Raw genomic sequence first — 17,010 nt, 5'->3', positions numbered from 1 at the left:
CCCCCTAAATCGCTAGCCCCTCACATAACTGAGTGAAATCAACACCCTCAGCCCTAAAACCCCCTCCTTGATATCCCAAATTCTAGATCAATCTCTCATCCCTAAATGAAATCAGATAATTGGGTCTTCGGATGGTCGAAAATCATGGGTTTCTCCAATTCTCGAAGCTTTAGGTGCAGGAGGGGTGGGGAATCGCTACAATTGGTTGCGGAATCGCTGTTTGCGGTGGCGAATTGGTGATTGTGGGATGTAGAGGTGCGATTGGTGTTGCGGGCTATTGGAGTGAGAATTGGTGGCTGTTCGAAGGTGTGGTTTGGTGGCGAATCAATGTAATTGACGGTGTCGTTGGTGGGCAAAGCGGCGGTGAATTGGGTGAAGGTGGTAGTTGTGGTTGGTGGTTGTTGTATCTTTCGGTGGCTGATATTGTAGTGGCTGAATGGTGGCTGCTTTTTGTTGTTGTTATCGTGGGTTGTTGTTGGCAGGTGCGGTGGGTTGTTGTTAGCAGGTGCGGTGGTGGCAGTTCAAAGGTTGTTTGGTGGTGTACCGTGAATGTGCAACAAGGTGTGGCAGGTGGTTAATTGTGGTGGTTGAAATGGTGGTTGTTCGGTGTTTGTGTTCTTGTTGGAAAGGTGAAGAGGAAGAAAGAGATGATGAAGATGATGATCTTGATGACGATATGTTGAGTTTGAGTGAGGTGATGACATTTTAGGGATTTGAGTATATTAAGTGAGAATATTTTAGGAATTTTTATTTTTTTATTATAAAGATGTTAACCATGGTTTAATATTAACTGAATTGGTTCATTAAGTTCACCATTGAAAATTATAATAAATTAAAGTTTACCAAGGATAATAAATTTTTTTGTAATTTACCACTAAGAAAATTAAAAAGTTTAGTGTTACCACTGAGAATTTCCTTGAATTTTTTTGTACACTATTTTTTGCCCTTCCTAAAATGTCCAACTCACTCTTTAATTTTTTGCTATAAATAGATGAGTAGCTATTGCTGAAAATGTCACAAAAGCAAACAATAACCCTAAGACACTCATTGACTCCACTCTCCAAAAATATCAGCCAAGTCCCCCCTTGTTTTGTCATCCTCACCATCCCTTCCATCCATCTGCAGCCCTATGGCGGGAGGGTCATCCTCCCAACAACGTCTTGCAAGGCGTAAGTCTGATCATTTTTTAACCACAAGCTCCTACTTGGAGCGTGTGAGGTCCACCCGGACTGGAAGTTTGATCGGGAGAACCTTAGCTCGTCTAAGGAAGTCCCGTGCCAGATGTCGCTCTAATAGGGTCAACCCTCGAGACCAAGTTGTACCTAACTTGAACCTCCCCCCCACAACAACCACATGGTCAAAATTTGCCTCCACCTCAGTTAGGATTTGCCGCTCTTGCGCTTGTTCCACCCCCAAACATGCATCCGCAAAACCCAGTTCCACCCCCACCTATGTATCCTAATGGCGAGCCTGATCCAAACAATGGAAACCTTATGCCTGTGTATACTATCACGGTGCGAAGCCTAGCACTCAACGACGCAGGTGTGTTCTATTATGTGCGTGCCGATGAAACCTTCCAACGTGTGTACTATGACTACGCGGCAAAGCTAGATCGCTATGTGCACGAAATTATGGTAATGAACAATGGTTCTTTCATCGACATGGGTAATACTCTCTTTGGAATTGGAATTAGCAACGGTGATACCCTTTATGTTATTTCACAGGTATTAAACTTTACGTTTATTCTTCCATTTTTTTTTGATCGGATATTTTTTATAAAAAATGTATGTAATTGTTGTTTGGTTATACTTTATGAATAATATTTGTGGGGTTTGTGTCGAAAAAATAGTACAATAATAATGATAATAACAATAATAATAATAGTAATAATAATTAAAATAATAATAATAATAGTAATAATAATAATAATAGTAGTAATAATAATAATAATAATAGTAGTAGTAATAATAATAATAATAATAATAATAATAATAATAATAATAATAATAATAATAAGGGTATTGTATTTTGATTTGAAGCTTTTTGGTTTTTGTTAAAGAAAGGTTCATTTAATATTTTTAAAAGGCAGCATAAATGCTTCGTACACAATTGTCGTGATTGTTATTATATTTTAATTTAATTTTGTTCACTAATTTTAAAATGTTTTTTATATGAAGTTTTTATTTTTAGTAGCACTTACATATTTTTGGCGGGTAATTATTTAGTATAGCTTATGATTAACTTATTACATATTTGGTAACACATTCTTAATTGTAATTGCACAGAACCCGGATTTCAACCTCAACACTAGGGAGAAACACTTCTACATACGGGATCATAGGACAACACCCCTAAGGCTCAAGGTAAGGGGTTAGTTGGTTGCACCACTAGAGGGGCTATATGCATTATGAGGTGAAGCCGTGAATGAAGATCCTGATAGGCTCATAGTCAGCTACGACAACCAAATTCTGACCACATTTCACACGGTGGCTGATGCTAACATAAAGAATGAGCATGAGGTGTTCGTGTTGCCTTTGTTGAACCATGCTGGTTTTGGTAACTAAGACTGTGTGGTCAATATAGAAGTTTTCCCTTGTTAGGGTTGATATTTTATGCGGCTATGGCAAATAATGTGTTCTATGATGTGTGTATTTTGCTTAGGTTGAATGTTAATTAGGGTTGGCAGAAATTCCTATGTAGGGTTAGGGTAATTATTAATGAAAGATGATTAGGTGGGAGTTATGAATTATGTTTGTGTTAATTAGATCCTTTAGTAGAAGGTTTAATGCCGTAATGTGGAATATTAATTGTACTGTTGTTTATGTCCTCTAATTGAAAGTGATGTTAAATAATTGTGAAGCAGTGCGTGTTTTTAGGACATGGCTTGTGAGTATGTCTTAATTTTAAAAATGTTTTAAACATATAATTACGTTGCAGCTTATTAAATTTAGATAAGGAGCATTATTTTCTCAATTAATATTACATACTTTTGCGTATTAATTCTCCCAGTCAACAAACATAATAGTCAATTACCTTTATTTTATGTATACATTATTGTTGGAAATAAATGATAAAGCAAATATGCCTCTAACAATAAGGTAATTTTAATTACAAAATAATGCAATTACATCAGAAAAATCAATGATTTTAGAACATCTTAGTATTTACTTAGTCACGCCTTTAATGTAGTCATTGGTATTTTAAGTAACCGACTGTTGATTTCATTGCATATTATCAAGGATTAATGATCAAGAGACATACAATAGGGACATACAATACACTATGGTGTTATATGGTGTAGCAGTAGAATTATGTAATTGAATTAAATTGGAAAAAATTTAAGAACCTAAAAAATTAAATAACTGATACACAAATATTAGAGTCCTATATATTCAGGACAATTTATTAAAAATTGGAAAAAAAAACCTAACTTGATCCTAGTAACTTGGTGAGTTATAAGGTGCGAGACAAGGAGACATTGCAATTTGCAACCATAGTTTACGTGATACTTCATTATATAATTTAAAATTTTTAATGAATAAGCTTTAAAAACGTGACCTAATTAACCCAGAATAATGGAATTGGATATACTTAGTGTAGTGTGTTGGTGATAAAATAAGAAAATCAACAAGTATTCAAATCGAGTTAAGTATAAAATACGAATCCCAAGAATGATTAAGTCCGTTGTTAAAAATCGAGTCCCCTCGTTATTGCCATGATCAAACTAGACAAATGCAATCCCTCCATTAATCATTCCTACTGATTGTTTTAAAAATATAGCCGTGCGAAATTAAGAAAGTACAGCAGCAATACAAAGGTATTTGTGTATAAATTTTTAATGTTTTGTTATTCGTTAAAGTAATTCTTTTGATAATAATAAGTAAAAGACAAAAGTTGTTATTCAACTCTCTGTTTTGGCTTATTAATCCTACATTTGTAGCAAAAGTACACTTTACAATTTTGGTGAAGAATGGTAGGGCTCTATTTTTTTTGGTGTTTTTAATTATACAATAGAAAAAAATAAAAAGAACACGACAAAAACATATTATATGTTTATATGTGTGTATTGCAATAATAGGCCGTTACGGAGAGTTTCTAAGATCTGCATCCTTTTATGAGATTCCTAATCTGGCTAAACTATAAACAAGTGCATTTAGTTGAGATTATATTAAGTGATAGATGTGTTGACTTTGCGCTTGAATCAGAGTTAGCGTATGAGATTGTCAAGATTTTAAAAACAAGTTTGGAGTCGAAAGTTTGAGGATGTAAATAAGAAAATAGAGAAAAGATAAATCCAAAGACAAATAAGAATGGACTATATATTTGATTGGTGTTAAATTAAAATATTTATAAAAATAAAAAAATGTACCAAAATGATGTGGGAAAATTAGGTCGTTGGACTAATCCTCCTAAGCCAAACAAAATTTATAAACACTCAACAAACCTAAATACAAGTATAGAGGTAAGTTAAGGGTCGAACCCAAAGGAACGGTAATGTCTAAATGCTTTCAATTATGTGCCTAAGCTAGGTCGAAGACTAAGGGTAAAAGAGGACACTAACAACTACTAAGACAAAGAAACCAAACAAGTAAAGTGCTAGGGATTAGGATTCACTTATAATAGAAATGAACAATGCAAATTGGTTTAGGAAGTTGACTAAGTCAAGCAATGTGAGGGAAGATCAATTATGCAACCAAAAGAGCATATCAAGCTATTCTCCTAGAGGTCTAACTAGCGTCAACTACGATAAACTCTAGCTAGGAAACATCAATTCAATTAACCAATTTAATCACATCATCAACTCCATTAAAATCCCCAATCTACATCAATCCATTACATAATACAAGCTTCACCAAATCCCTAACCAAACAACTACTCTAGCAACATCATCAATTCAACAAACAACTAAGAAATCAACAATCTACAATCAAAGAATCAACAATCAAAGAAGAATAATAACTCTAATCAAACATCAACCATCAAATCATCAAAATCTAATCAAAATCAAACAATCTAAACATGAATACTAAACAAAACAATAAATGAGATAGAGTTTAGAAATGCTCATTGATAATAGAGTAGATCTCCAATACAATTGTCACCATTGGATCTTCAATCTCTCAGTCACCATTGGATCTTCAATCTCTCAATCACCATTGAAATTCTTCACTTTCTCTCTCTAAAATCTACTCCAAAAACTAACCCCTAAATCTAGAGAGAGAAGCTCTCAACTAAGCTAAGAATATGATCTAATTCTATTATGAAACTTCTTTCCACAAAAATGGAAGGAAATAACTATATATACAAAGGAGAAGGTCGGTTTTGACGCCCAAGAATAGACCCACGCAGGTGCGGGCGCTCGGAGGAGAGAGAGAAGTGCGCACGGGACACACCCAGAAAGGTGCGCCCGCACACACCCCATGTGCGGCCGCACACGACATATGTGCGGCTGCACACTCCCCGAGTGCGCCCGCACATATCTGGCAACCTCCTCTTCTTCTCTTCGTCCTAGCTCATGGGGTGCACACATCCTAGATGATGATGATGGAGGACAAGGTAGGCAGCAACTTCCTTGGAATTCTTGAAGAATATAAGTCATGAAAAGAGCATATACAAGGCCTTGAAGCATGCTCCTCGGATCCCCCTTTGACTTGAAACTCTATGCACAAGCACTAGGCATGAAAAACAATGAAAGACCATGGAGAGGAAGCTCGGGAATCCTTGGACAATCAATCACAACCTACAAATAAAGGATAAAAAGCAAGTAAAAGGGAAAAATAACAAGTAAACTAGAAAATGCACAAAATAGAGAAACTAACCATGAAAAGCATAAAATGAAGAATAAAACTAAGGAAAACTAAAGAAACGAGTAATAAAATGAAATGAAATTCATCCAAAAAGAGATCAAATGAGTGCCATAAATGTCACTCATCAAATTCCCCCAAGCTAAACTTTTGCTCGTCCTCGAGCAAAACAAAGCAAGGAAGAGCAAGGATGAAAATTTATTGAAAAATAAAAATAAAAAAAAAGAAAGACTCAAGATAAGAATATACACTAAGACTCAATGTCGTAGGAATCATGTTTGCTTTTAGCTACAACAAGCCCTTTAAACCCCAAAGTCGCCTATGAGGACAAGTGAGGTCTCGTAAGGGTATCCTAAGAGTTTGACCCATAACTCTCATAATAATACAAACAAGGCAAAGCATGAAAAAGAAAACAAAATACAAGAAAAGTAAACAAATGTTCATGAAAGGACCTTTTGCAAATGTACAAGCACAAGTGGATGCAAATCTTTCTAAACAAGTAAGGGAGTGCACGTTCCAAGATACCCAAGGTTGATCGAAACATAAATATGTTAAGCATAGGAACTAGCTTTCACAATCCACTTTCATCCCAAACGATCTTACCGCGTTCTTCCTAATAGCTTCAAATCGACCTCAAATGAGCATCCCAATGATTCCACGAAGGAACCAGAAAAAGAGAATTTTTTTAGGCTACTCGACATCTTGACTTTTGCATCCCCTCTCCCTATTCCTAAAACTCACATTCCTCTCCACCGATGAGTGACTCAACCATTTAGGTCAAAAGGTCTTTCCCCAAGGTTGTAACGTAAGGCAATAAGGGTGAAGGTAGGCTAAAAATTTGAAATTTGGTGGTTTTCCTAAAAGTGAAGCAAAGAGGGCGCCTTTCTTTAGAAACCCAATCAAGTAATCACCAAACAAAAACAAACTAACACCCCCAAGCTTATTTAAAGCCATAAACCACAAACATATACACAAAAAGCGTGAGAACGCTTCCCCCCCAAGCTTAAATGGAGCATTGTCCTCAATGCTAAAAAGGGAGAAAACTCACATCAAGATATTTTTGAATTTTTTCTTTTTTTACTTTTTTTTTCTTTTTTTTTTATTTTCAATAATGCTTTGTCCTCGCCTCTTTTAACTTTGGACGGCTTTTTCGATTTTGCACTTATTTGTCCATGCCTTTTATAATGTAGGACGGCTTTTACTCATACTCATTTGCCATTATTCACAAAAAAATCATAACACAATCTTGCTTTCATAAGAACCAAACATTGCAACTTCTCCACCACAAACTCCATCAAGAATGATCAATTGCTTCACAAAAACCAAGAAAAGAAAATGAAACAAAAGTCCAAAGATCTAAAGATGTGGCTTGAAAAGAAGGTATAAGGCTCAAATGGTTACAAGAAGGCAAATGTAAACCCAAAAATAAACAATATGAATAAAACTATCCTAAAAATAGAAAAATACCACCCCGAAAAAGGTGCCTTTGTCCTCCCTAAATGGTTCGGTCTCGGATTCAAGATCTATGAGTCAAGTTTCAAGATTGGTTTGCAAGAAGTCAAGGATCCATGCCGCTCATGCAAGTATAGGTAGAAGGCTTGAAAAACAAAGAACTCACACGGATGTAGCAAATACTCACTATTGGCGTCGAATCGACTATAGGAACCAACTACCAAACATGCCACAATCAAGTAGAATCCGGCTTCAAGTTCCCACTAGTTCTAACCAACTACCTTAGCATGCTTTATCCTAGAATCAACCAAGCGTACTCTCAAACCGTGCACACCACTACCATTTAGGAAGAAAAGCATTCAACTATACAAGTCCAAATGTTATTATGTCCAAAGCAAGAACAAAACAAAATACATTGCAAATTTGCCTTGATAGAAACAAAAATCTTTTTGGAGTTTTTTCAAAATATAAGAAACATGGAAAAGCATATACAAAGGTGCATAACACATAAGAATCAACATTCCACCAAAAATGATAGAATACCCTCCCCTAAGCTTAAATGAGACAATACACTCAAACATAAATCATATAATCCATGGGAGGGGAAAACAAGGAGATTAATCCAACAAACCAACATATGTCCAACAAGTCTCCAACCAATAGAGAAAGAGCAAGGAAAGATATTACCGGATTTGGGGTGGGTGTAAATACCCGCAAATGACCCAATTTAAACCTTTCAAAGCTAATTTCTCAAGAATTAAACCTTGTCTCCATATGCTCGCAAAAATAGGAGTCAACCTTCCTTGATTCTTGATCCAAATCAAAGCACCAAAGTATATCAAGTCATGTACCTAGCAAAAGGCACACAAAAATTTCCATGAGAGAAAAATCTATTCTAAAAAGGAAAGGAAAATCTAATCTAAAACACGGGTTATTTCCCGAGAAAGGCTTGTTTAAGGTCCAAGCTTGACCGCTCTAGTAAAATAATATTGCAACGATCGCAAGAGCTTGTCAAATGCATTACTACACATTTCATATGAGAGCAACTATGCACATGACAAAAATAAGGCATGCAACAAGTATAGTGCATACCTATGGAGTTGAGAAGAAGTATGCGAAGAAGAAGGAGGAGAGAATGGAAAAACAAGGATATAAGAAAAAGGAAGAGAAATTAAAGAAAAAGAAGAAGGCATACTCTACCCAACAAAATATTTTTGGTTGAAAATCCCACCATCATCCTCAAAAGTCATCAAATGAGGCACTTGAGGGACTAAAGGCTTTTCAAGAGGAGGGGATATGAGAAAAGAAGGTAATGATATGGGATAAGAGGGAACAAGATCAAGCTTTCTTGAAAATGAGGTGTAAGGTGAAGGAATAGGAATTGGTTGCTCACTTACTCCACTATCCATTGAAACACAAGCTCTCTCATCCAATGAACTCACATCCAAAGGGCTCTCCTCCAACTCATCATCATTCAAATCAAGCTCATTCTCAATCACATCCTCCTCATAAACTTCACACCCTAAGAGAGCTCTCAAAAGCTTTAAATCACGATCAAGGTTCAAAGGAAGCTCATCAAAGGGTTGAGGGTCAAACTTGGGAGGTAGCTCAAAATAATCATGAGAAGTACAATCTCCCTCTAAAAAGGCCTCATCCATCTCAATGGTGAAAAATGTAGAAGAGAAAGGGTCATCAAAGGTGAAAGAGGAGGGCAATGGTTGAAAATTTGAGATAGGAGTTGGAGATTCAACCTCACCAAACACTTCACTCTCATCTTCATAATCGTCTAAAGTAGGTTCTACCTCCTCAACCTTATCACATGGAACCTGTTCTTCATCAAAATTAATCTAAGCTCAAGGCCTCACCCTCAAAGAAACCATGGTCATCATACAAAGGAGATGGAGTGGAAGAAGGTTGGTCTTCAAAATTGAGGAATGGGGGAATGAAATTGCAATCAAGGGAGGTGGGTGGGGAAATGGACTCTTCAATTGATTTTTCAACACTCAAAACCTCTTGGTTCTCATCACCCTCAAACATCCAATCTCCCATGGAAACTCTTCATCTTTCTCATCCTCACTCTCTCTCCTCACAACTTCTCCACGCTTAAAAAATTGCAATGTCTCATCCTTCTTAACTTGAATTAACGTTTCCTCAAAATTAAGAGAAATCAACCATTTTAGTTTCTCTTCAACTCCATCTAAAGGGTCAATGGAACGAAATTCAAATTGGGAAGGAGGTTCAAAATGCAAACTCTCTCTTGGAACATCCATCTCTACACCCTTTTCCTCACTCCTAGGATCTCTAATGTCCTCCTCACAAACCTTAGGCCTCTCAAAACAATCATCATCATCATCTTCCACATCTACCAAAGTAGTAGAAACTTCATTTACATTCAATATTGATGATAATTGACTCTCTATCTCCTCATTCTTTCTAAAAACAACCTCATTGTTCTCTTCCAACTTTTTCAACAATTCCATTTGGCTTCTTACAATCTCCAAATATCTCATCTCATTTGGTTCCAAATTAGAATTCATCTCCAATTTTCTCAAAGAACCACCAATTTGATTATAAGAAGACTCAATGTTAGGCTCCACGGTTTTCAAAGGTGAAGAGAGTTGAGGAGCATAATGAGGAAAAGAATTATGAGCAAGCATGTGATGAGGATCAACACTAGAGATATGAGTGGCATCATTAATATGGGGGATGGGGGCACAAGAAGGCATGCAAGATTCATTATGACAAACTTTTAAATAAATCGGGTGTACAATAAATATTGAACATCCGTTATAAAGTTACCCCTAAAATGAACAAAAGTTACCCTAATATGAATAAAAGTTACCCTGACATAAATAAAAGTTACGAAGTATTTATGCTTTACTGATAGAAGTTACCCAAAAAATTGTAAAAGTGACCCTAAAATTAATAAAAAGTGACCCCCGATGTACAGTAAATTACTGTACACCGGATGTATACAAAAGTTATTCATTCATTATTCCTGGAACATGGATTATAACAATCATCAATAGAAGCATTTGAACAACCATGCCCACGATTATAACTATCTCTAGCAAACCATACATAAAAATCCCAAGCATCATCATTTGACAATGCCCAAAATCTACCATTAAACATGCTTTCAACAATGTCTCTAGTTTGCTTAGTCAAATTATGATAACAAATCCCGCAAGCCTCCCAAAGATCATAACCATGGTAACTAATGAAGTCCTCTAATCTATTAAAGTACACCCAAAATGGCTCATTCTCAAATTGAGGAAACGAGGTATTTCCCATTTTTATATAAAACAAGCAAAAATCAAATAAAAGAAAAGTATACACAAAGACCTAGACTCAAGCAATAAAAAACACTCAAACATAGACACCGTTCCCCGGCAACGGCGCCATTTTGACGTGGGAAAATTAGGTCGTTGGACTAATCCTCCTAAGCCAAACAAAATTTATAAACACTCAACAAACCTAAATACAAGTATAGAGGTAAGTTAAGGGTCGAACCCAAAGGAACGGTAATGTCTAAATGCTTTCAATTATGTGCCTAAGCTAGGTCGAAGACTAAGGGTAAAAGAGGACACTAACAACTACTAAGACAAAGAAACCAAACAAGTAAAGTGCTAGGGATTAGGATTCACTTATAATAGCAATGAACAATGCAAATTGGTTTAGTAAGTTGACTAAGTCAAGTAATGTGAGGGAAGATCAATTATGCAACCAAAAGAGCATATCAAGCTATTCTCCTAGAGGTCTAACTAGCGTCAACTACGATAAACTCTAGCTAGGAAACATCACAAGACACCTCAATCGTGTAAATGCAAGCCACAAATCAATGGTCCGTATCAATGTGAACTTACAATGCAATCTAATGTGAATAACTAGGGTGATTAAGCCTAAATCAAACACACACATGCACATAATCAATTAACCAATTTAATCACATCATCAACTCCATCAAAATCCCCAATCTACATCAATCCATTACATAATACAAGCTTCACCAAATCCCTAACCAAACAACTACTCTAGCAACATCATCAATTCAACAAACAACTAAGAAATCAACAATCTACAATCAAAGAATTAACAATCAAAGAAGAACAATAACTTTAATCAAACATCAACCATCAAATCATCAAAATCTAATCAAAATCAAACAATCTAAACATGAATACTAAACAAAACAATATATATATGAGATAGAGTTTAGAAATGCTCATTGATAATAGAGTAGATCTCCAATACAATTGTCACCATTGGATCTTCAATCTCTCAATCACCATTGAAATTCTTCACTTTCTCTCTCTAAAATCTACTCCTAAAACTAACCCCTAAATCTAGAGAGAGAAGCTCTCAACTAAGCTAAGAATATGATCTAATTCTATTATGAAACTTCTTTCCACAAAAATGGAAGGAAATAACTATATATACAAAGGAGAAGGTCGGTTTTGACGCCCAAGAATAGACCCACGCAGGTGCGGGCGCTCGGAGGAGAGAGAGAAGTGCGCACGGGACACACCCAGAAAGGTGCGCCCGCACACACCCCATGTGCGGCCGCACACGACATATGTGCGGCCGCACACTCCCGGAGTGCGCCCGCACATATCTGGCAACCTCCTCTTCTTCTCTTCGTCCTAGCTCATGGGGTGCACACATCCTAGATGATGATGATGGAGGACAAGGTAGGCAGCAACTTCCTTGGAATTCTTGAAGAATATAAGCCATGAAAAGAGCATATACAAGGCCTTGAAGCATGCTCCTCGGATCCCCCTTTGACTTGAAACTCTATGCACAAGCACTAGGCATGAAAAACAATGAAAGACCATGGAGAGGAAGCTCGGGAATCCTTGGACAATCAATCACAACCTACAAATAAAGTATAAAAATCAAGTAAAAGGGAAAAATAACAAGTAAACTAGAAAATGCACAAAATAGAGAAACTAACCATGAAAAGCATAAAATGAAGAAATTAAGAATAAAACTAAGGAAAAACTAAAGAAAAGAGTAATAAAATGAAATGAAATTCATCCAAAAAGAGATCAAATGAGTGCCATAAATGTCACTCATCACAAAATAAAAAACACCCTCCTTTTTGTAGTTGACCAATGGGACTCCCATGTATAACCATATTTTGTAAGAATTAATTCCTTTGTTTTATACATAACTCTAGCCAAATCCAAGTACGACTTAAAATCGTAATGAATAGGTGGGACATTCTAATTGGTACAACCGTGGCTTGGGCTTTTCTATTGAAACACTATTAAGTTTTTTGTCTTCCCAAGGCAACACTCGTGGTTTGGTATTTTTTCCTTCCGTGACTAACGCCCTTACAAAATATTTCAATCGGGAAATATAATTAAGTAAAGACCATAATACCCATTTGAAACATCTAATGTCTAGATATATGTCTTGAAAATTTTTCGTGTAAAGGTGTGGGAGTCAAGTTAGTTCCAAAGGATCCAACTTTACCTCGAAATTAGCAAAAAAAATAACGCGATAGTCTCTTATGCATGTCAATAAATGTCTGGATGTGTGGGAGAGTACTTGTTTTTTGAAAGTTACTTTTCGGTTAAGTTTTGAGGGTCAGTTGACTCGTTAAGGATGTAAATCGAACTCTAAATTGTTACAAATTTAACGAACATGTCTCGTAGTAAGTTGAAAGTAATTAACATTTGGCGAACATATGGAAGGTAAGATGAAGCCCGTAATCGAAATATTCGGGGGTCGAGGTAAATTAATTAGAAAACTAGTCTCCTAAAACCATATCAAAATTCATGTAAGTGTGCCCGAGTAAAAAGCAATAAGATGTAAACCGGCGGCAACGCATCTTATTGTAAACTCAGACAGTTTTTGGTGATAGAATTTGAATACGATAAAGTGGACACAAGTAGTATTTTACCACAATTATCTAGCCTAATTTGTTGAAATGAATGGTGATGATAACTAACGTTTTGATTCAATAATAATAATAATTTCTAAATCTATAATATGGTAAGTCCTGTTTTATTTGTAATTAACAATATATACACCATACTTTAAGTAATTATAGTTGTGTTAAATCAAATTGTACTTTATTCTTTAGGTCAATTTTATTGTAAATGAGGGATCCTTATTTCCCTTTCATTTTAAGGCACTACCATGACACACAGAGTAAATCTATCACTCTTACCCCTCCCTCATAAATTAAGCAAATTTAACTCCTACTTTTGGAAAGTAAATTGACCTCAACCACCTCACTTGTCATACAATAAATTATACCCTCTCCCTCATTTTCCTCTTTTATTTTCCCTCAAGCCTCATCCCTGCAACTTCTGTCACTTGAGTTAGCCAAAAACAAAAAAAAAAAAAAATTTAATACACTGCTACTGCGCTCTGTCAATATTTCAGCGTCTTACAACCACCATGTTCAGCACACGCAAAGGTAAGGCGGCGAAGAAAATTAGCTCCGGAAGGTGGAACTCCGGCACTTATATCTGGGAGAAGATAGTCCGGCGTTCTAATGGTCGATTTCGAGTCCCCGATCTAGATGAATTTGACCTCTTTTTCTCGAATTACCTATTCGGACCAGCTTGGGGTTCAAATCCGTCTTCCCCTGACTTTGATAGGTATATTAATCTGAATTTTTACAATTATCTTACAATTGTTGTGTAGAAATGTGTTTTTTTTTTAGTTAGATATGATAAGGTACATCCAATTCTAATATAAGGCCTGTTTTGGTAAATCTGATATGATGATCCAAATCCATGGCCGTGACGATGTCTGGCCTTCGAGGAAGATTATCAACAAGAAGGTTAAGAAAAGAGAACCGAGCTTCTCTTTCCCCATCCTCACACCTAGTGTGTTCACATCCATGGGTATCCCTGAGACGCAACATACCCCGCCACATTCTAGATGCGGCTCAGATAATATTTAGACCATCCAAACACTAGGGGAGCTGATATTGGCAGAGCGAGTCAATTCAGTCACAAAGGTGGGCGAATCTTGCATGGGTGAACTTGGAGTTGTCCCTGGTGTAGCTGAGCAAGTCGAGGAGTGCAAGGGGCGTAAGGAAGGGTTTCTCTGGAAGGTTGGCTTTATTTTCAAATGTTTCGTGATGCCATAGTGCCTTGGTGCTTGGTTTGGTCTTTAGTCTAGCTCTTAAACTGAAATTAGGGCTAAGTATAATATTAACAAAATTATCTTAACTTCATAAAATATATATAGTAGTACTGTTATGCTTATAATTAATTAACTTAAATTTAATATTAATTTTAAAAAATATGAAGTTTTTATAAATTACTAACTAGTTTAAGAGTCTTTATGTATAAATTAGTTTATAAAAGTACCTAAAAGATATATATTTTCTCTAAAAAAAGGCATATTTTCATTTGATATTTAAATTTTTTGTTGATTTTAAAAATCCCTGCTATGAATTTAGTGATAATTTAAATTTTTTGCATATAACTAAATTCAACTGGATTAGGGGTGTTTCTGGTTTCGTACTTGGTAAATGTTAAAAGGATTGTTTTGTTAAATTTGCATATGTGGTATCTTATGTGGTATTGTAACCGAACATTATTATGTGTACTAAACTTTGTATGTGGATTAAATTATGTGCTTAAATATGTCAACTTGTTTGCGTAATATATATGTTCTAGAGGTTTTTACTTTGTTACCATTTTATATATGTTCAACGGGTTTTTCCTTTGTTAGCAAATAAGTAGTCCAGACATTAATTGATGTGTTATTTTGGTGTTTGAGTTTTAGGTGAGTTGAGATATTGTGAATGGATTCCTAGTCTCATAGGCTGTTTATGGGTACAATTAAAAGTAAGGAGTAGAATTATTAAAATGGTTTGTTCGTAAGAGAATACAAATTTGTAAACTATTGTATGACTTAGTGACTATAATTTTGTAAAAGATTGTGTGCGTAACTGGCTAAAATTTTTTGATTAAATGTGATGGATAGGACTCTATGAGTGAGTATGCTAGAATAATAGGTTTTGCACTTGGAGTCGTTGAACATAGTGGTACTCAATTTAGAGCCCAAATTAATTAGTTTGATTTGGTAGAAGGTCAAAGATTAAATGAATATAGCTCCAACTTCACAGTAAGTGTTTAACTCATAAATCAATATACGTAATAGTATATTGCAAATTTAAAATAGGTCCAAACATAACATATTAGCCCACTCAAAGTCAGCCCAGTACAATTGTGGTCTTTGAAGTGTATTTGGTAAAAGAGTTATGGCAAGACATGTAAACCTTTTGTTTTTTTTTTCAAAAATTAGGGTTATTTATAATTCTGTGATTAAAATCAGTATAGTGTATTGCTCCTTTAAAATAACTACAAGCATAACATTTTAGCCCACTTCAAATTTGGAATGTTCCAATTAAATGTTGTGGTTAATTATATGACTATAAACATAACATTTTAAAATAGCTACAAGCATAACATTTCAGCCCACTTCAAAGTTGACCCAGTCCAATTAAAGTATTGTAAGTGTATGTGCTAGACGTGTACGTAGGCCAAAACATCTAATTTTTTTTCTAAATTTTTTATTTTAGAATTCTTTCCAATCTGTAAGTAGAGTATAATTTATAATTCTATGAGGTGAATTCATTAAAGTTTCTTGTTCATTTTAAATAGCTCCAATGCCTCAAAATATAACAACTTAGCCCACTCCAAAGTTGGCCCAGTCGAATTGTGGTCTTTGTGGTGTTAGAAAAGGTTTAAAGTTTTATTAAAATCATTAGTGTGAAATCACACATCTTAGCCCACTCCAAATTTCAAAAATAACTTCATTGAATTTTTTTTTTTAATTTTTTTTTAATTTTTCCCAATCACCATCTAAAGTTAGTGTAATTTATATTTGTTTAAATAAAATTGGTATAGTATATTGCTCCCTTAAAATAGGTCCAAACATAACATTATTAGCCCACTCCAAAGTTGGCCCACTCCAAACACCCGTCATGAAGTGTATAAAGATTATGTAGGCCAAGAGGCCCAAGACATCTAATACATATATATGTTTTTTGGGTTTTTGGTTTTTAAATTTTCCCAACATCATATCTTAATTTATTCTATTTATAATTCTATGCTTAGAATCAGTCAGAAAATTTTGCTGAACAGACTATTTGTACTACACCGTGGAAGTTTGTGTATATATTATGGTAAAAATAATTAAGTTAAATCATATATTTGATCCAAAGTGATCAGTGCGATGTGCAATTGTGGTGTTGTAAGCTTAATGTCGAAAACTATTGAAAATATTGAATCATTATGTCAACAATAGTATGGAGGTTATTACACTGCCTAAAACTTTTGTACACATGCATTAAGGATTTCGGGCCCAATTAATCTAAGCCCAAATATCTTGGGTCACAAAAGATACTAAAACAAAGCAAACGGGCATCTTATACACTTGAATGAAATGTAGGTATGTAACTAAAAAATTAAATGTTTATTACGTCTAATTATGTATAAAGAACGACCATAGGGTATAATCTTTTTTATGAAATCATGTAAGAAAAACAAGTAAGGAAATTGGGAGAAGGAAGAGTGGGAAATATTTGGTTGTAGAAAGCATAGGAAAGCACCAACTAGGATGTATTTTCCCTAACAATAATCAAGGTGGATCAAAATCATTTTTACTTGTACTTTTTAACTACACCAAAGTACTTTGTTACACTTACATAAGTCTTTATTTAAATATGCTTCATCTAATTTTAGAGAAAGACTAACACATACGTGTTACGAAAAAGAAT

The sequence above is a fragment of the Chenopodium album genome, chromosome 24 (assembly GCF_948465745.1).
Source record: "Chenopodium album chromosome 24, dcCheAlbu1.1, whole genome shotgun sequence".
In the NCBI taxonomy this organism is placed as follows: Eukaryota; Viridiplantae; Streptophyta; class Magnoliopsida; order Caryophyllales; family Amaranthaceae; genus Chenopodium; species Chenopodium album.
Note: the sequence above shows the minus strand (reverse complement) of the source record.